General features: G+C 37.7%; 1 long non-coding RNA gene across 1 annotated transcript; it reads right to left on the reverse strand.

Annotated features, from left to right (window-relative positions):
- Window positions 1–1325: 1325 nt before the first annotated feature.
- On the reverse strand, window positions 1326–16061 carry LOC115292889. The gene is made up of 3 exons (XR_003909207.1): window positions 15867–16061; window positions 4024–4208; window positions 1326–1621 (listed from the first exon to the last, which is right to left on the reverse strand). It is a non-coding gene; the product is annotated as an uncharacterized LOC115292889 (long non-coding RNA).
- Between the last annotated feature and the right edge of the window lie 5006 nt (window positions 16062–21067).

Genomic DNA, 21067 nt, shown 5'->3' on the forward strand with positions numbered 1-21067 from the left:
GTGTTTGGTTAAACATTATTTCTGTGTCTGTGAGGCTGCTTCTGGGTGAGATTGGATTTAAATCAAATAGACTGAATAAAATACATCGTTCTGCCTCATGTAGGTAGAGTAATCACCCAATACTTTGAAAGCCACAAAAAGGTAGAGGGAGAGAAAATTCACTTTTTCTTAAGCTTATTTATTTTTTTTGAGAGAGAGAGTGTGTGCAAGAGTGTGCATGAATGGGGGAGGAGCAGAGAGAGAGGGAGAGAGGGAGAATCCCAAGCAGGCTCCACACTGTCAGCACAGAACCAACTTGAGGCTCAAACCCACAAACTGGGAAATCATACCCTGAGTGGAAATCAAGATTTCGACACTTAAGCACCCAGGTGTCCCAAGAGAAAATTCACTTTTTGCCTGACTGGCTTCACTGGGGCATCAGTCTTCCCTTGCACTTGAACTAGAACATACACTGTGAGGGCTCCTGGTTCTCAGGTCCACAAACTTGGCCTGGAACTCTACCACCTGCTTTCTTAAATTTCCACCTTGGAAATGGCAGGTTGTGGGACTTCTCAGCCTCCATTAATCATGTGAGCCAATCCCTTATTTTATGTATATTATAAATCTCATATTATAGTTTTATTTTTTATTTTATATTATTTCTTTTGTATATAAGATTTATAAGATTTCTCTGGGAATCCCTGATTAATACAAGTATCTATGTCCCTGGAAAGCATGTTTAAATGCTAAGCTTTGGACATTTTCAATTGACTTCATTTCTGTGAAATGTGAAGATTTAGTTTGTCCACATTCGTGTACCCCATAAGCCCACCACACCCCTGCAAACTTCACTCTGCCCATCAATCCATGATAGTTAGACTGTATGTTGTGTGGAGCAATAATCAGTGTTATCTATCATGAGCTGAGCAGCATAGACAATAATTATTAATTTTTTCCTTCCTGAAAGCCATTTGTCTTTCCCTGAAGTTTATATTTGCTTTGCTTTGTTTTTGTTTAGTTTACTATCCTCTTATCTGTGATTTATTTCCACATGCTGTGCCAAGCATATAAATCCCCTCCTGGTATGGTACATTTAAACACATTAAGCATCTTAAAAATTTAATCTTAAAAAAAATCTTTCTCAATTCCTTCTGATGTGCTCCAAAATAGAACATGATTGATCTATGCTGACTGCAAAGCCACAGTCTTTGGACTTCTTTCCCATCTTCCTGGAAATTCCTGTTGCCTCCCTCAAGTGCTGGATCCCAGGGCTTCCTGTTTGTTAGTTTCCTCTCCCTCAACCACTTCCTGTTGCTCAGTTTTAGCAGATCCACCTCCTGAAAAAGTTGCACGGCTATGGAAGACCTTTTATTTTTCTTTTGAGTTCTTGCATACATTCCTAAGATCTTATTCCTCACTTCACACTGGATATTCATTTCAGGTAATATAAACGTTTGGATGTAGATCATTTTTGCAAAAAGTTCTGGAGCTGTTTCTCTGGTACCTTCTGGTTTCCAACATTCTCTAGAAATTTGATGACTGGAGCACCTAGCTGGCTCTGTCGGTGGAGCATGCTACTCTTGATCTCAGGGTTGTGGGTTCAAGCCCCAGGTTGGGTATAGAGATCCTTTAAAAATAAAATCTGAAAAAGGAAAAAAAAAAAAATTTAATGACCTTCTGATATTTCATCCCTCACATAAAGCTTCCTTTCTGGAAGCCTCTAGATTTCCTTTATCTCAACTGCTCTAAAACTTACTATTATGATTCATGGTCTAGGCCTATTTTCACCCACTGGGTAGAACATTTGGTGAGCCCTTCTAATTAGGAAACCCCCTTATTTATAGCTAAATTTGCTTTAAATATATCTTTCTTTGATGATTTCTTCTTCCTATGTTTTTCTATTTTCTTATTCTGCAACTCCAATTATTGGGATGCTGGAAGTCTTAAATTGATCATCTATTTATTATCTTTTTAATCCTATTTTATATGTCTTCTTGCTCTGACTTCTGGGTCTCTTTGATGTTATCTTTCAACTCTTCAACGGAGTTTTTTATTTCTGCCAGCATACTTTTAGCTTCCAATGGTTCTTTTATGTTTTTTGAAATGCTTCATAGTATACACTTCTTGGTCTATGCTTTCTTCTTTCTCTTAGAATAGCCAACCAAAGTCTAAGATTTTATTCTACTTACATATTACTAACTTATTATTTTCTCTCTCATTTTTTTAAATTGTATTCCTATCATCTCGTATCCCTTTCTATGTGTCTTTGTGGATTTCTTGCTTTCCAAACAATGTATTTACCTGCCATTATTTTAAAGGTTTGAGTGAAACCCTAGGTCAATTTTTGCATTCATCCCTCCATATTTAACTAACAGCTGTACACTTGTCTCAAAAGTCCTTCTCCAGCTCTCATGTTCTGGAATTCAAATTCATATTTATCTCCAACAAAATAAGCTTACAGCAGCATGTGGACCTCTAGTTCTTCCTTGGACAACTCAGTCCCCACTACACAGGTGAGTGTATGATCCATTTTTCTTTATCTATTGTCCTTCAGTTTTTATCCCTGATCTCATTCAAATATCTACACTTATTCCAGAGTGTTCTTTCAAAAGTATGCCTCAATTGCCAAATACATCTTGATTATGTCTAGGTTCTATGCCAGTTTTTGTTTAATAGACACTTAAACTGAGCCCCAAATGCAAACCACATACCTAATCAAAGCTTCTAGAAGTCACATTTAAAAAAGTAAAAAGAAGGGTGCCTGGGTGGCTCAGTCAGTTAAGAATTCTCACCTTCAGCACAGTTCACAAGTTCAGGCTTTGCACCAGGCTCTGTGGGGACAGCTCAGAACCTGGTGCCTCCAGATTCAGTGTCTCCCTCTCTCTCTCCCCCTTCCCCTGCTCTCCCTCCCTCCCTCTCTCTCTCTCTCTCTCTCAAAATTAAATAACCATAAACAATTAACAAGAATTTTAGCAACACATGTCACTACAGATTGGAGACTCTTGAACAAGGTAGATTCAACTGTGACTATTTGGATGGGATCAGGAAGGAGGGAGAAGCAAGAGGAAGTGGATGGGAGACATATAAATGACTCTTCATTTCTGACTTAGGAGTGGAAAGGATGGTTTTATATACCAAAATATGAAAGACAGGAGCAAGAACAATGGTTTGAGGTTAACAATAATAAGCTGCTTTCTAGGTATGATATTCTGTTGGAAAATGCAGTAAAAACACCCATTAAGTAGTTAAATATGGGTCTGGAACTCAGCAGAAATACTGAAAGACAGGTACAACAGTAGTCAGTATACACACCCAAGAATTTTCAGGCTAAACTAAGCTAGAATCTCAGACACAACGTGGATGTTTTGAGAAGAATGAAAAGTGGAATAAAGTGAAAGAACTCCACATAAGAGTCTTTTTAATGCAAACACTAAACATATATGTGAAACAAGATAGAAGTGAAACACTTTTCCAAAGACTTGTGTGTATATTTTACTTGGCAAGACATTACATTTTCCATGCTGACAATATAGTAGATAAGTTCCTTAAATAAACTCAGGAGACAGCCAAAGTACTATTATTAAGTTTTCTCAAAAGATGATTTAAAAGCTCTTTGTACAGTTCACCAACATGTGTTCAAAGCGAGGCCGTAGAACTGAAAGAGGAGAAGGCTTGTTTGCAATAGTCGCCTTGTGTTAAGTTTGTGTCCCTCTGTGCTGTTTAGTCTTAACAAGTTGACACTAAATGAGAGGATTTCTTCCTCCTGACAACAAATCCATGGTGTCTTTTCCAGCACCCTTCTCCAGCTCTCTGACACTAAATACCTAGAGTTAGCATCAGTCTCCACAGATTTAAGGGTTCAATTCCACAAGACTGCCCGCTTCTTCAGCGGCTGATTTACAAAGCCTACAACTCCCATACTTCAGACTGAACAGCTATAAATCAAAAGTTCCCATGATGCCCTCCTCAGGTCCAGCATTGCTAGAACAGCTCACAAAACTCAGGAAAGCACTTTACTTATCGTTATAGTAGTCTGCCCCTAACCTGCAGTTTTGACATCCACGGTTTCAGGTCAACAGCATTCCAGAAACAGGTGATCCTTCTTCTGATTTACAGTCAGCAGTTCAGTAAGAGCCTAACGTTATGTCACAAGGCCTGTGTCATTCGCCTTGCTTTATCTCCTCACGTAGACATTTTATCATCTCGCATCAAGAAGGGGGAGTACAGTACTGTAAGAAAATTTGAGAGAAAGTGATCACATTCACGTAACTTTTGTTCCAGCATATTGTTAAAGTTGTTCTCTTTTATTTTATTATCAGTTATTGTCATTAATCCCTCACCGTGCCTGATTTATGAACTAAACTTTATCATAGGTATGTACGGAGAGGAAAACACATAGTATGTCTGGGGTTCAGTACTGTTCATTGTTTCCGGCATCCACAGAGCATTTGGAATGCATCCCTGAAGAATTAAGAGGGGGCTACTGTACTGGTTTATTCTAAAGGATAAACTTGGGGACAGCCAGATGGGAGAGATGCAGAGAGCAAGGTGGAAAGACTTGGCACATCAATACCCTCCCCAGGCACACCACCCTCCCAGCATCTTGATGTGTTCACCAACTCAGAAGGTCTCCAAACCTCATTGTCTGGGTGTTATAGAAGTTTTATCACATAGGCAAGATCAATTAAATCATTGACCATTGGCAATTCAACTCAATATCTAGCCCTTCTCCCCTCCCTGGAAGTTGTGTGGTAGGGCTAACATTTTGAACTGTCTAGTCACATGGTTACTTGGGCAATGACCCTGAAGCTCTCTAGGGGCCCACCAAGAGTCACCCTATTGCCTAAACTCAGGGATGGCTGAGAATAACGTATGCTGCTCCTCCCACCATTATCACTGAGGAAATTTTTAGTGTTTTAGAAGCTCTGGATGAGGAACCAAAGACCAAATAACTATTTCTTATCACAGTGTCCCTAATGGAGTTCTGTCCAGAGCATTCTTCCACATTTTGTTACCTTACAGAGTTCAGCACATTGATAATCTTCCTCCAGAGGAAACAGTAATAGATTTGAAAGCATTTGGAATAGTTTGCAGTCCTAGATGATGTAGACAGTCAAACATCACTGCCATTACTTATGTAATTAAAGTTAAAGCAATAGCAATAATAACAAACATCAATTGACCAGGTACTATGTGATGGTCATGTGGGTGCCGTGTAAGTGCCTCGCACAGTTTAGAGATTTTAGTCCTCACTAACAAGCCAGTAATGTAGGGACTGATTTTCTGCCCCTGTGCAGTTCCTTTGGAGCTTGCTCTCAGACCTTTTCTTCCCCCTCCTGCTCTGCTCTGTTTGACGGGACAGCGGCATGGTTTCATTTGTGTCTGGCTGGGTTCAACCCGAAGGAGGCACTGTGAGCTTGGGATGGAAGGAAAGTGAAGCTAAGAAGGTTCTCTGGCTGGTTGCCTCAGGCTGCGGCAACTTCCTCTCCACAAAAAACAGCTCTTGCCGGATACAACCAGCGGCACCTTTTGTGGTATGGTCTGGTGAGCCCAAAATCTGAGGCAGCCCGGAGAATTACTGCAACAGCAGGAAGCCACCCACACTCAGGGATAGACCAGCAACAGGGGGAGGTGGCATTCCATGCCTCAGAATGTAAAAACGGACCCAATTATCACCTTAACTACCTCCATTTTGACCTCAGTCTGTTTCTTCTAAAGGATTAAGTTCTTCCTTCTAGCTTATCTCTGGTCTGGGGCAAAAGACCTTGGGTGCAAAGCATCTTGTGATGAGAACCAAAACTACCCCCTCTGGCAATAACAAATGCCCTGAAGGCAGCAAGACACACACACACACACCCCCACCAGTGACTGACCCCAAGACAATTCTCCACCTGACCTTTACTGCTCAGCTGCACTTTCCCACTGGTCTTTGTTCCACATTTTCCTTATATTAACCTAGAAGCATTTTCAGCACTTTGGAGATATCTTCTGGAATAGTAAGTAGTCTTCTGCCTTCTCCGGGTTGTCCTCTCTGAAATAAATTCCTTTTTTGTTTTGCCGCTGCTGGTCTCTCCACCTTTGGATTTTGTCTGCTGTGAGTAGCTAAGCCTGGTCTTTTTGGGACCCCTGGAGCCTGGTATTCTTGTATTCTTTGGGCTCCAGTTACAAATATTTCTGCTTTTCCAGGCATCTGGGTGGCTCAGTCAGTTGAGCAGCCAGCTTCGGCTCAGGTCGTGATCTCACGGTTTGTGGGTTCGAGCCCGGCATAGGGCTCTGTGCTGACAGCTCAGAGCCTGGAGCCTGCTTCAGATTCTGTATCTCCCTCTCTCTCTGACTCTCCCCTGCTCTCACTGTCTCTGTCTCTCAAAAATAAATAAAAACCATTTAAAAAAAAAACCAAATATTTCTGCTTTCCTAACTAAATGGTGATATACAAGTAATATATGACTTACATGTTCACTTAATATTCAAGAGAAGGGAGAATAAAGCTTAGGGAATTTGAGAGCTTAAAACTAATAAACTCCCATGCCTGGTGACTGAACCAGGATTTGACCTCAAGTAAACAGGTGTAGGGTTTTACGCTCTTAGCAATACACTGACGTGAACTGAACTACTCTAAACTATACTGAGGTAAGGAAAAATAAGTTTCCCTCCATGGTTCCACTCCCGTAATAAAAAGACAAATTAACAGGAGAGAAACAAACAAAAGTTTAATAATGATATCTGTCTTGTATAAATGGGAGATTTGCAAGAAAGCTGAATAACTCCCTGAAATGGTCCAAGCTAGTGCCTTAAGTAACATCTTCAGCTAAAGACAAAAGAAGGGGCTGGGGAGTTGGAACCCAGTTAAAGAAGGCTACCAGGAAAAGCACAGTAAACAAGGGCAAGGTTGAAGGTGTAGAGCATTGCTTTCTCCATTGATAAGAGTTCCTAGAGATTTGGAGTCATTCTTCTCTTCCTGTTACAAAGAGGGAGACATACTTCCAAATGGGGATTTTCCTTATAAACGTAAATATCTTTTCCCAAAGGGTATCTTCTACCAGTTGTCAGAACTTCTCTATGTATGCAGTCTCTTAAAAATCACCAGCTCAAGATCATCTTTATGCCAAAGAGGCATATTTTGGGGTGGCATATTTTGCTCTTATACAAGACTACTTGAAATTAAGTGATACAACACAAAACACCAAACTACACCGTGCTAACCTCTGATGACCATGCCCACATTCATGTGTCACTTCCTAGATGTCAGACATTGCCCCAGGTACTTTATAGGTATAAATGTATTTAACCCTCATCACAACCCTATGTGGTAAGGACTATTATTTACCTCTTTTTACTGTTTTTGTTTTTTGACAGTAGTTATGATGGACACTATATTTCAATAGTGCTTTCGAGTTCAAAAAAGTACTTCCGTGCACATTCTCTTTCTTGTGACTGGTTGTAACCTCTAGGTAGGCATTAATCATGCGAGGGCTCTGTTAGTTTCCCAGTGCTGCTGTAACACCTGACCACAAATTTAGTGGCTTGAAACAACATACATTTAGTATCCTCTTAGCTCTGCTAAAATCAAGCTGTTAGCAGGACTCCATTCCTCCCGAAGGACCTGGTGTAGAATCTGTTTCCTGTCGTTTCTAGCCTTTGGAGTAGAAGGTTCATGTCTCCTTTCCTTCATCTTCAAAGCCAGCAATAGTGAGTCATATTCCTCTCACTCTGCATCACTTTAACTCTTAGTCTGCCTCCCTCTTTCACTTCTAAGTGAAAAGGGCCTTTGTGGTTATTATATTGGTCCCTTCTGAAAAATCCAGGATTATCTCCCTATTCTAAGGTCAGCTGAGAACATCCTTAATTCCAACTGCAATCTTAGTTTTTCTTTGCCAGGTAATATAACATACTCACAAGTCCCAGGAATTTTTGCCATGGACATTTGGGTAGGGCAGGGACATTATTCCTCCTATCGCAGAGGCTTTATATATTTTTGTGATAAACTGATTATTTCCCTGCCAGATTATGAGCTCTTCACAAGCACATCTTGCATCTCTCTGCTTTCTTTATAGTCCCTTGCACAAAACAGGCATTCAATACAAGTAAATACTTGCTTCTTTTATTGATGCTGGCCCACCAAGAACTTTTTCTATCTTGTGTGGTCAGAAACTCCAACACAATACATAGAAAATGGGGTAAATTGTGCTTATTTTATTTGTTCTACACAGATCAATCATAAATATATATACAGACTATAACTGCTGAGTATCTTGAGCTATTGATGAAGTGGGTCAGCAGGAAATTTAGTATCAGCCCATGAAATGAGACAGAAATGAAGAAAAGAGCCCACATGTGATGCCAATCTGAAGATAATAGTGCAAAATTGCAGCAGCTTCCATATGACCTGAGTCACACCCTAGTCTGGAGAATTTTAATAAAATGTTTTCTAAGAATTTTCTTCGTGGATGGGCTCAGAAATCGGGCCTTCCTATTTCTCAGCCCCATAGCTGAGATGCTGGAGAACAATCTGATTTAGCTCTTTAAGGTAGAAGCATGTTAATGCTCTTAGGAAAGAGTTCCTTTAAGGTATGTTGGAATTGTTTGTACTTGAGGAATCTATATTTACATATCGCTCATATGCAGCATAATGCATACAATAGTCCTGTCACTCTGAGGAAGAATTAGAAAATAAAATATGACAGCAAAGGATTATTTAACCATGTGGGAAAGAAAACAGAAGTGAAAGAAGCACAGGAAGCTGGACTTTGGGTTCACAGAGTCAACAGGCAAACCCAAGGCCTGCTGGGAAACTCTCCGAACGTTCATGCCTAAGTTATAAGAGCATGAAATTAGCTCAGAAATGACAACATGTGAGCTAAGAGAGAATAAACAAGGTGAAAACTAGCTACCTTCTTTCTGCCTCCAAAGCTGCCTCCAGGCTGAATAGGAGAGAGTTCACTGTCCTGCACTTCCTAGTTGCCTCATGGAATATGAACCCATGGAAAGCCCGAGAGCATCTTCTTGACATCATGTGCTAGTGCAATTGGAAAGACTTTAGCCATCTAGTCCAAAGCCACCACATGACAGCAAGCTGCCACATTACAGCTGAGAAGGTCGAGAGTGCTTAGGTTCTTGCCAACATTCATGCAGCCTGTTCATGACAGAGGCAGGCAAGAGATCAGTGCTCTTCATCTTAGCTCTCCTCTGACTAATTGCTATTCTGAAATAGGTTTCAGGTATGTAAACAAGTGCCAGCATCTTATATGACTTTATTCATAAACCAGTCTCTGAAAATGCCACTCGGAGTTTTAGGCACGTACCTGGTGAAAGGGAAATGGTCAAAATACAACATCTTCTGGAATATAACAGACATGAATACAATACCAGAACAAAGTTGCATTAAGTGCAAAGCACACACTTGCTTAAACTTGGTGATTATCCTTCTTTGCTATAGTATTTATGATCTAGTTTTATCTTATGGGCTGATCAATCCTTTATTAGTTCTAAAATTAAAATTAAAAGCAAAAGAATCATTGCCTTCATTTGGCTTTTAAGCAACGAGAAACAAAAATGGGGAAAGCACTCATCACAAAAGATGGTCTATTTTCTTCTTGGCACATGTGTTCTGTAACTTTTGCCACCATATCTCTGGAATTTTATTCCATCCCAGGCTCCATGGACCTTGATGGCTGCTAAGTTGCCCCAAGAATAGAATTTCCTTCATGTCAATCCAACTGTATTTGGCTCCTGTTTCTGGCATTGGTTCTTGGAATGCAATGAAATCGGACCTTCCACGAGGTGTCTGATGTTGAGAATAGAATCTGACACCTTAGAGTTAACGTTTATCCTAACTTTTGGATCCTGAGGGGGTAAATGACATCGCTTTACTGCTCCTGAAGAAGAACATGACAGCTGCTCCCTGGTCCAGGAGGGGGGAGCTGAAGATTTCTAGTCTCACATGCATCTCAGAACTGGCACTTGAAGAACACTGTATTTAATTGAACTTTGGTAGGTCTCGTACAGTACATGGCCCGCAAAGTGAGAGCACTTCTCTGGTTAGGGTGAAAATTCTAGGCATAGTTTGTAACTTTGACTTCTAGGAAATGCATTAGCCATTTTCCTTTACATCACCTAATTACTGCCATCTATTATACTATTATAATTAGTGACCCACATCCCCTAGAAAAACAAACCGTCTAAGGGGAGTAAAACGGAAGACTATAAGGAGCTGTGCTCCTTGGTGATCTTGTTTTAACTTTCAAAATAATAGTAGGCCCATACCTCTGGACTTCTTTTTAGACAGATAATAATTATCCTTTTATTTTCATTCACTGCCATTATTACTTGGTTTACCTGCATCATTGATACTGAGTATAAGTGATAAATAAATGTAATATAATTTGTAGACTTTATATCTATAAATAATTATTTTGTATTTAAAATGTGACACTTATTATTTTGATTTTCTGGCATAGATTTATGTAAACAATAATTTCTATTATGCTAAGTAATAATTACTCTTTTCTACTTTTTAAATAATTTCAGTCCTCACACCCCTGATAAAATATTGAGTTGAAATATTTTGGTGAAAAAGGCATTAAGATGGTGGCGTTATAGCAGTTGTTGAAACAATTGAAAGTATAGTGACTTTCTTATTTTTCATGATGCTTTTTGGACCTATGAAACAGATCTTTTTCGTCACTCACCTCAGTATATAGAACTGTCTACTACTACATATCATTTTTCTGATCTTTCATGGAAGACTTTCAAACTTCTATTTCACTTTTAACTAAGCTAGTAGGGATTCCAGAATGAGAAAACAAAGAAATGAAGAGAGGATAAAGATTGGAGAAATCATTGAAGAATCCATTCAGAATGAAGGATGCAAGCCTTCAGTCTTAAAAGTTCTGCTCAATGCCCAGTAAAAGAAATTTTTTAAAAATTCACGCTAATAACATGATCATAAAATTGTATAACACCAGAGATTAAAATAAAAAATCTAATATCTTACCCTATCAGGACGCCTGGGTCACATGCAAAGGAACAGCAGTTAAAAAGTTTACTGGGTGTTGGAAGACAATGAGATAATGCCTTGGAAATCAAAGGGAAACTCATTGCTAAGCCACAGATGGGTACTATGACTTTTCACAAATAATCTGACTCTCTTCTCTTTCTAGGCATGTTGTAGAATTGCACTTTTCTCTTTAATACTAAAAAAGGTGTTGACACTTGCCTTGACCAATTAAATACGAGTGAAAGTCATATATACTTCCGGGCGAAGCATCCATGATGTGTCACATTCCCTTCTATCTGCTCTGGTCGGTGTATCCATGTGAGTTTCTTGACCAATAAGGTGGACGTGAGTATGTATGTCACTTCCAGGTGGTCTTTCTGAGAGATAATGTATCATGCTACCTTTTCCCTACCTCAGTAATAGCAGTAGCAGAAGTATTTGTTGAGATAGATCCCCCATTGCACTGGGACTCTGACTATAATGAGCAGAACTCCTTTCCAATCTGCACTGGACATGTAGCTTGAGGAAAAACTAAGTTTTTATTGTTAAATCCCTGAGGTTTGTGGGCTATTTGTCAAAGCAGCATGATCTAATTTATATAGGCTGATAAACCCAGGTAATGAATTTATCAAATTATCACTGAAGAGTAAGGCATTTTCAGACCAGCAAATAATCCAAAAGCTTACTCCCCTTTTTTACAAATTTTAACTGCAGTATAGTTGACATACAGTGTTACATTTATTTCAGGTATACCCAACACAGTGACCCAACAATTCTATAAATTACTCTGTGCTTCACAGGCCCCCACTCACCTCCCCTCTCGTAATCATCAGTTTGTTCCCTATAGTTAATAGTCTGGTTTTTTTGGCTTGTCTGTTTGTCATTTGTTCATTTGTTTTGTTTCTTAAATTCCACATATGAGTAAAATCATACAGTATTTGTTTTTCTCTGACTTATTTCACTCAGCATTACACTCTCAAGCTCCATACATGTTGTTGCAAATGTCAAGATTTCACTCCTTTTTATGGCTGAGTAATACTCGCTTCATAAACATACCACATCTTTATCCATTCATCTATTGATGGACACTTGGGATGCTTCCATACCTTGGTTATTGTAAATAATGCTGCAATATACATGGGGATGCATATATCTTTTCAAATTAGTGTTTTCATATTCTTTGGATAAATACCCAGTAGTGAAATTATTGGATCATATGGTGGTTCTATTTTTAATTTTTTAAGGAAACTCCATGCTGTTTCCCATAGTGGCTACACCAGTTTGCATTCCCACCAAGAGTGCACAAGTGTTCCTTTTTCTCCACATCCTCACCAACACTTGCTGTTTCTTGTGTTTCTTATTTTAGGCATTCTGGCAAGTATAAGGTGATGTTTCATCATTGGTTTGATTTGCATGTCCCTGCTGATGAATGATGTTACACTTCTTTTCATGTGTCTGTTGGTCGTCTATATGAATTCTTTGGAGAAAGTCTCTTCATGTCTTCATGATTTTTTCAGTGTTGAATTGTATAAGTTCTTTATATATTTTGGATACCAAACGTTTATCAGATAAGTCATTTGCAAATATCTTCTCTTATTCAGTAGATTGTCTTTTAGTTTTGTTGGATATTTTCTTTGCTGTGCAGAAGCTTTTTATTTTGACGTAGCCCCAATAGTTTATTTTTGTTTTTGTTTCCCTTGCCTCAGGAGACATATCTAGAAAAATATTGCTATGGCCAATGTCATAAAAATTACTGCCTGTGCTCTCTTGTAGGATTTTTATGGTTTTAGGCCTCACACTTAGGTATTTAATCCATTTTGTGTTTATTGAGTTTATTTTTGTGTGTAGTGTAACAATGTGGTGCAGTCTTATTCTTCAGCATGTATCAATCCAGTTTTTCCAACACTGTTTGTTGAAGAAACTGTCTTTTTTCCATTGAAAATCCTTTCCTTCTTTGTTGAAGATTAATTGACCATAAAATTGTGGGTTTATTTCTGGGCACCCTATTCTGTTATATTAATCTATGTGTCTATTTTTGTGCCAGTGCTATGGTGTTTTGATGACTACAGAATTGTAGTATAATATGAAATCTAGGATGTGACACCTCCAGTTTAGCTCTTCCTTTTCAAAATTGGGTTGGTTTTCAGGGTCTTTTGTGGTCCATACAAATTTTAGGGTCGCTTGTTCTAGTTCTGTGAAAAATGTTGTTGGTATCTTGATAGTGATTGCATTAAGTCTGCAGATCGCCCTGGGTAGTATGGATATTTTAACGATATGTTCTTTCAATCCATGAGTATCAACTATCTTCCCACTCATTTGTATCATCCTCAATGCCTTCAATAAGTGTCTTATAGTTTTCAAAATATAGGTCTTTCATCTCCTTGGTTAAGTTTATTCCTTGGTATTTTATTTTCGGTGCAACTGTAAATGGGATTGCCTTCTTATTTTCTTTCTGCTGCTTTATTATTAGTGTAGAGATATGCAACAGATTTCTATATATATTGATTTTATATCCTGCAACCTTACTGAATTCATTTATCAGTTTAATAGTTTTTGCCAGAGTCTTCTCTCTATATATCGTATCATATATTCAAAGTTTTACTTCTTCCTTATGAATGTGTCTGCCTTTTATTTGGTTTTGTTGTCTGATTAATGTAGTTAAGACTTCGACTACTATGTTGAATAAAAATAGTGAGAGTGGACATCCTTGTCTTATTCCTGTTCCCCTTTCTTAGGGGAAAAGCTCTCAGTTTTTCTCATATATGAATGTTTGTTATGGGTTTTTCATATATACCTTTTGTTATGTTTCCTCTAAACTTACTTTGCTGAGGATATTTATCATGAATGGATATTATACTTTGTCAAATGCTTTTTCTCCATCTATTGAAATGATCACATGGTTCTTATCCTTTCTTTTGTTGATATAATGTGTCACACTGATTAATTTGTGAATATTGAACCACGTTTGCATCCTAGGAATAAATCCCACTTGATTATCGTGAATAATTTTTTTATGTATTGTTGGATTCATTGTGCTAATATTTTCTTAAGGATTTTTGCACCTATGTTCATTCAGGGATATTTGCCTGTAGTTCTCTTTTTTTGTAGTGTCTGTATCTGGTTTCAGTATCAAAGTAATGCTGGCCTCATAGAATGAATTTGGAAATCTTTCTTCCTCTTCTATATTTTGGAATATTTTGAGAAGAATAGGTGTTAATTCTTCTTCAGATGTTTGGTGGAATTGCCTTGTGAAGGCATCTGATCCTGGATTTTTGTTTGTTGGAAATTTTTGATTCCCATTTATATCTTCTTAAGAAGTTATTCAAGAATATATAGAATATATACAACAAATTAAGCAACAAATCAAGAAAAGAAAAGACATAGAAAGCAAAAACCAGTGCATGTAAACTAGAAGAGCAATAAAAAGGAAGTCCCATAATATCAGAAGTATAATTGAACTAAAGAGGAAAGAATGCAGATTGGAGGAGGAGGAGGAGGTGGAGGAGGAAAAGAAAAGGAAAGGAAAGGAAAGAAAAGAAAATTCCAAAATGAAGTTTTCTGAGAAACAAAGGAGGATCTTTATAATGAGGTGTCTGGGAAAAATATGATGTAGGCAAATAATGCAATAAAAGAGAAAAATTAGGGGCACCTGAGTGGTTCAGTGGGTTAAGAGTCTGACTCTTGGTTTTGGCTCAGGTCATTACCTCATGGTTCATGAGTTCCAGTCCTGTGTCAGGCTCCACACTGATACAGCATGAAGCCTGCTTGGGATTCTCTGTCTCCTTCTATCTCTGCCCACCCCTGCTCACTTGCACAAGTGTACGTGCACGTTCACTGTCTTTCTCTCTCTCAAAATAAATAAACTTTAAGAAAATAAAAATTAAATTAAAAAAAGAAAAATAATTAGAAATTCCTAAAAAGAATATTTGAAAATGAATGCACAAATACGGAATCTCAAATATGAATAAATTAAAATACTGAATCACTTGAAACAATGAGCTGTACGAAAAGACAATGTATTTACCTATGACCTGAAAATAGTCATTTTATTTTATTTTATTTTAAATTTTCAGCTTCAAGTGCACAATATAATGATTCAACAATTCTGTACATTACTCAGTGCTCATCACAATAAAGTGTACTCTTAATCCCCATCACCTAGTTCACCCATCCCCACTGACCTCCCCTCTGGGAACCACTAGTTTGTTCTCTGTATTTAAGAGTGGTTTTGTTTGCTTACCAATTTTTTTCTTTGCTTGTTTGTTTTGTTTTTTAAGTTTCACGTGTCAGTGAAATTGTATGGTATTTGTCTTTCTCGGACTGACATTTCACTTAGCATTATACTTCCTAGCTGTATCCATGTTGTTGAAAATAACAAGATCTTCTTCTTTCTTATGGCTGAGTAATATGCATTGAAAACAGTCTTTAATAAGTGACTCATGGGTTTGTGAGATTGAGCCCATAAAGAATTATATGTATGCTAGAAAATACTTGGACTCCAATTAAACATTTACTATAACAACAGTAGTGCATTTAGAATGGGAACTCATGGGATATATTCAAAATACTTTTTTTTTTCTGTTGCTGTCCTTCCAAAAAACTGGGGGGAAAATGTTCTTTTGCAATTGGTTGAAAAGTAGAAATGACATTACTTCTTTGGATACTTCCAAGTCATAAAAGGCAGAAGTTCCCTCTAAATTGTTAAGTAACACAGCGTAATCTTAATCGAGACATTAGAATGCTCATAATTTCAATGATCATTTAAACTTTCTTTTCAATATAAGACTTCTTTCCTTTCCAACAGTCCCACCCAGTATTTGGCATTATCTTTTGATGTGAGCCTACATCCAGAAAGGTGGGGAGGTGGGATTCTGTTTTCCTTCTCACTTACCTTCTTCCCCAGTCTTTTGTTCCTGAAATCCATGGAGTCAGAACATCAGAAGGTCCAACTGTCAAAGGAGGTCAGAAATTCCTTCCCCTCGTGGTATGGCTCTAAGTTATCTTCATGTTCTTTAGATTTGGCAGATGTTTAAAGCTTATTCTTTATCTCATGGACACTTTTGTGAACTCTTTAGAAGCTCCCTTATCTGGCGCATCCACTTATAACTTCTCTGACATAAGTAGTGCTGATTGCATCTCAGTTCTACTTTTACAAAAGTCTACTCTACACTGAACGCTATTGTAAGAGATCCCCTTAGGCAGGAAAGGCGGCAGCTTCAAGCTGTCTTGCTGCCTTGCTTGGACTACATGTAATTAATGGAACATGTTCACTTATCTTTCACCCTGTTCTCAGAGGACAGTGCAATTTCCCCCCTAGTCCATTGTAGGTCCTTAATGTTCTCCAGAAAACAACAGGCACCAAGCACTAATGTTCCATGTCTTCCTTGTTTATACCCCCAGGACTTCTAAACAATAGTACTGCAGCCTTCCTCACTCCACTTAGGAGGTGGAAGCCAGATTTTCACTTTTTTTTCCTCCCCTAGAGTGGCTGGGTTGTTTCTTTCTTTCTTTCTTTTTTTAACATTTATTTACTTATTTATTTTGAGAGAGACAGAAAAGGAAAAACAAAGTTCAGGAGAGGAGCAGAGAGTGAAAGCATCAAGTGAGGGGCTCAATCCCATGAACCATGCAATCATAGTCTGAGCTGAAATCACAAGTCAGTTGCTTGAACCACCCAGGCACCCCTAGACTTTCACTTTTGTGAATCAGGTAAGACACACAACTGTTCTACAGCTTTTTCACCAAACCCTACTTATAAAATCTACCCTCCAGCTCATAACATCTGGACCTTTTTACTCCAGTAATATGGGGAGTTGATTGGTTTTGGTTGCTGGATAGATTGTAAATGACAATAATCTTGAAAATATAAAAGTAAAGGTTTGGTTAATGGAATATGGTATCAAGAAGAAGAGAGACAAGATGCAGTAAAGAATAGAGAAATAATGTTGTTATCTTAAATTGAGATGTATAAAGCTAGTAGGAAAAAAAAGAAGTGAAAGCTTATAGTATTTCCAAAGCTAACTACTTGAGGAACAAAAACTAATAACATAGTTCTCAACATCCAGAGAATGAGATGAAGATGAGTGAAGTTTCTTTCTTTGTTTGTTTTTAGAATTTATTCATTTTGAAAGAGAGATGGAAAGAAGGAGGAGAGGGAGAATTTCAAGCAGGCTCTGCACTGACAATGGGCCATGAAATCATGACCTGTGCCAAAATCAAGAATTGGATGCTTAGGTGACTGAGCCACCCAAGTGCCCCAAGCTGAGCAAGGATTTTTAACTAAATCATAGTCTTTCATACGTACAGGCCAACAAGTTTTGTCTGGATGAAGTGGAGAGACCAAATAATAGATATGTAATGATCAAGATCTCATTGGAAAATAAAAATACAAACCATTCAACAGATTTTCTTTGTCTGCTGAGACTTCCAGTTGGTTGGGAGAGGGAATGATGCCACTGCTTTTATTCATATTTTTCTGTGTTTTTGGATGATTCAACATGCTTATTATGAATTTTATAAAGCATAACTTTTAGAACACAGGCATCAATACTTGCTGAATGAATGAATGGAAATTACTATGAGATTATAATTGTATAAAGTAATCTAAGTCATGAGAGAAATCTCACCTTTTTATTGGCAAACCATTATGAGTCCAAAAAACTTTTTAAAAAACTAGCCAATGAGAGTTATAATGCTTATTTCATTTATATGTAAAAATCTATTCAACTACATTAGGAAAAGACTAACATGAATAATAATAAATAATAATAAACTTACACAAAAGCATATGTGAGAATTCCACAGACTCATTAAACGCATTTATGATATCGTATCTTTGAGTTTAAAGTTGAGACTACAGCCTTTTGGAGTCATCTAATCAAATTCCAGAGATAATTAAGAACACATGGTGGCATAGATTGTGCTGTCCTTAAGCCCTTGTTGGTGACACAACTCTGTATTCTTGATCTTATAGAAATTCTGATGAACTGCCAGATGCTGGGCCTCATGGGGGTGGAGGAGTTGGAACTGGGCAAGGGAAACATGGCAGAGAAGGAAAACGGGGCAGCATCTAACTAACAAATACAGGTCCAAGATATACTGGTAGATCCTGATCCACTAATTGGAGATCTCTTTTTTAAATATATAGAATTGCTTTCTGGAAAAAGAAAAATCCATTATTTCTGTATTCCCTGCTCTTTCTAACCAACAATGCACCCCAACACACATTTTTATTGAACTGTTTTCTTGATAAAAATTGGAAATGATGATTGTGAGGGACACAGAAGGAATTTATTCATTTGACAAAATCATGTGTCTTACTTTAAGTATGGAAGAAAATTGGAGTGTGTAAATAATCTCACAAAATTGGCAGTAATATTTGTGAGGCCCCTATCTTCCCAGCAGGAAGTGGGAAGATCATCAGTCACAAACTTGCTTGTCACATGACAGTTTCTGGTTCTTACATAGCTGAGCAAAAGTAGACTCAATGACACAGTTGGCCATGGGTCCTCAAAGCATTATCCCAGAACAGTTTTTCTTTACCTTAGAATTGACACGAAATACTGATGATAAGCATCCAACTCAGCTCAGGTCATGATCTTACAATCGATGAATTGGAGCCCTGCATCAGGCTCTGTGTTGACAGCTCAGAGCCTGAAGCCTGCTTCAGATTCTGTGTCTCCCTCTCTCTACCCCTCCCCTGCTCAGGTTGAGTCTCTCTCTCTCAAACATAAAGTGTTTAAAATTTATTTTTATTAAGATTAAATTTTTCTTTTTCCTCAAACCAAAATAAGTCATAAATCTCCTAATCTATGTCCCTGAGGAATGGTGGCTATTTTCACTGAAGCAAGGAAAATCTGTTTTCCCAACAGATTTTTGGAAATAAAGTCCAAAGAGACTTGACAGAAGAAGGTAACTTCACTCACTGGATCCCAAGAGTTAAGATTCATGTTAAGAAGGGTAGAAATAATGCCTGAAAAGATCTCTGAGTCACTTAGAGGGCTGTCTTATTTTTCTTTTGTATCTTCCAAAGTACCAACAAGAGTGCTGAATTCATAAAATTGCTCAAAGTTTTTGAATTTCACTGACTTCATTGAATAAGATCCCTATAAAAGTGGTTACTATAATTTATGGCTCATATTACATAGAATTATTATTTTGTTAATATTATATGTACTTTACGACTATAATTACATGTTAATATATAATGCATTTTTTGAAATGTATATAATTATATATAAAACTTCCAGCCAGCAAAAATCTGCTAATCAGTCCTATGTCTTTGTACATAATAATGTTTTGAGCAGCATTATAATTTATGTGATATACTCATTGATGTAACCATCTGGATATATAACTTCATCGTAAGCTTATGGCTGTTCTTTGAGTTACTTCTAATCTAATGTGTCAGAACGTATGTCCTTCTCTCTTCCCATGCGGCTGTGATTTCTTCCCAACACAAGGTAGAATGTGAGAATTTCAGAGTGTTACTTAAATGCAGTAGCCAAAGAACTCACAATGATGTGACTTTGCCTGAGAGGCAGCATTGAGACATGAGCTCTCAGGACAGCATTAGGGAAGAGCTTCAGCATTTGAATTTTTCTTCTATTCTAACATAAATCAAAAACGACAGTGCATTGTCTTGCAATTTCCCCCAAAGTGAATGTATTTTGCAACAGAGACAAAATAAGAATGACTTACAAACTGAAAGACATTTTCCATTATATTCCAAATATATGCAAACATTCTCTTCCAAAGGAGACTGAGATATCTCTGTGCCTTCTTCGTTAGCTATTAGGGAGCTGCCTCATCGAACGTGTTTGCTATGACATGGAAAATAACCAAAATGGATTATCCCCATAGAACAAAGAGGCAACATTAGAAACTCAAGTGACAAGCAACAAGACCCCATAAGAGAGCAAATCCCTTAAAAGGAGTTTTGAAAATCCCTTTGTTCTAGGTTTATCAGCATGGGGGAACTTAATTTCATGAAGCTTTAGACAGGAGGGAAATTGTGGCACACATTCTGCTACATTCAGATCTTAATCCTTCTAAATTGCTCTGTCGTGTTTAAAAAGATCTGCTTACAACCATCATTGTGCAAGTGTAAACACAGGGCTCTTAGATCCTTCTTTGTGCTTCAGATCTGCCAGACATCATTCATGTCTCATTTTACAGGCTAACCCTTACTACCACCACAAGCTTCTTTAAGGAAAAAAAAAAAAAAAACCCTAACTCAAGGCGCATGTACAAATCTTTGCATGTCTGGGTTTCCCTAAAAGGGCATTGGATTTTATTTCCATCACAACTCTTGTTTATAGCCCATTGAATTTATAGCCATCTTCTTAAACATCTGCGGTCCTCATCTTTTCTCTCTTTTCTAAGAAAAAAAACTACCACTCTCTACAGGACAGAAAACAGGTATTTTTCCTTATTAAATCTTAAAGGAAGATGTTCTTCTGTGTTTTTACTACTGAAGTAAGCAAACATAAGACTTCATTGCTGTCAAGAAAATTAGGATAAGGGACTTGACATTGGACCTTTAATACTTCTGGAAATTTCCATGAGCTCTAACTCAAAAAATCAGCATTTGAAACCCACAACATTTATTAATTCTCTATGTGCCTGACAGCAGATCTCTTCATTTTCTTTTTATTTTATGGAAACACAGACTATTTTAGAGCCAAGGGGAACCTTAGGGTTTCTCTCAAGACAACACTTTCATTTAAGAGAGGGTCCCATCTCCCAAGCTACTAATTCAACCTCCCACAGGGAAAGAGCTGGAACTTAGCTCCTGATCTTCTCATGTCACAGGGTACTTACCACTCTCTCCACTATGTTGTGACCCAGTTTCCTCAGCCGAGGCTTAATGATAGGTTTCTCATCACAAGTGCCTTGTAAGGATCACACAAAATATTTGACTGGGAAGTATACTGAAGAAAACAATTAAGTAACCTAAATGTAAGCTGTTGCATATTTTAAAGAATGCCTGTACAATGCAAGTTTAAATGGTCCCTTTATGGGTCCTTTCAGGTTTTTATAGCAACACATTATTATCACAAAATAGATTATCTTTCATGTTGTTATCATTGA

The sequence above is a fragment of the Suricata suricatta genome, chromosome 5 (genome assembly GCF_006229205.1).
Source record: "Suricata suricatta isolate VVHF042 chromosome 5, meerkat_22Aug2017_6uvM2_HiC, whole genome shotgun sequence".
Taxonomy (NCBI): domain Eukaryota; kingdom Metazoa; phylum Chordata; class Mammalia; order Carnivora; family Herpestidae; genus Suricata; species Suricata suricatta.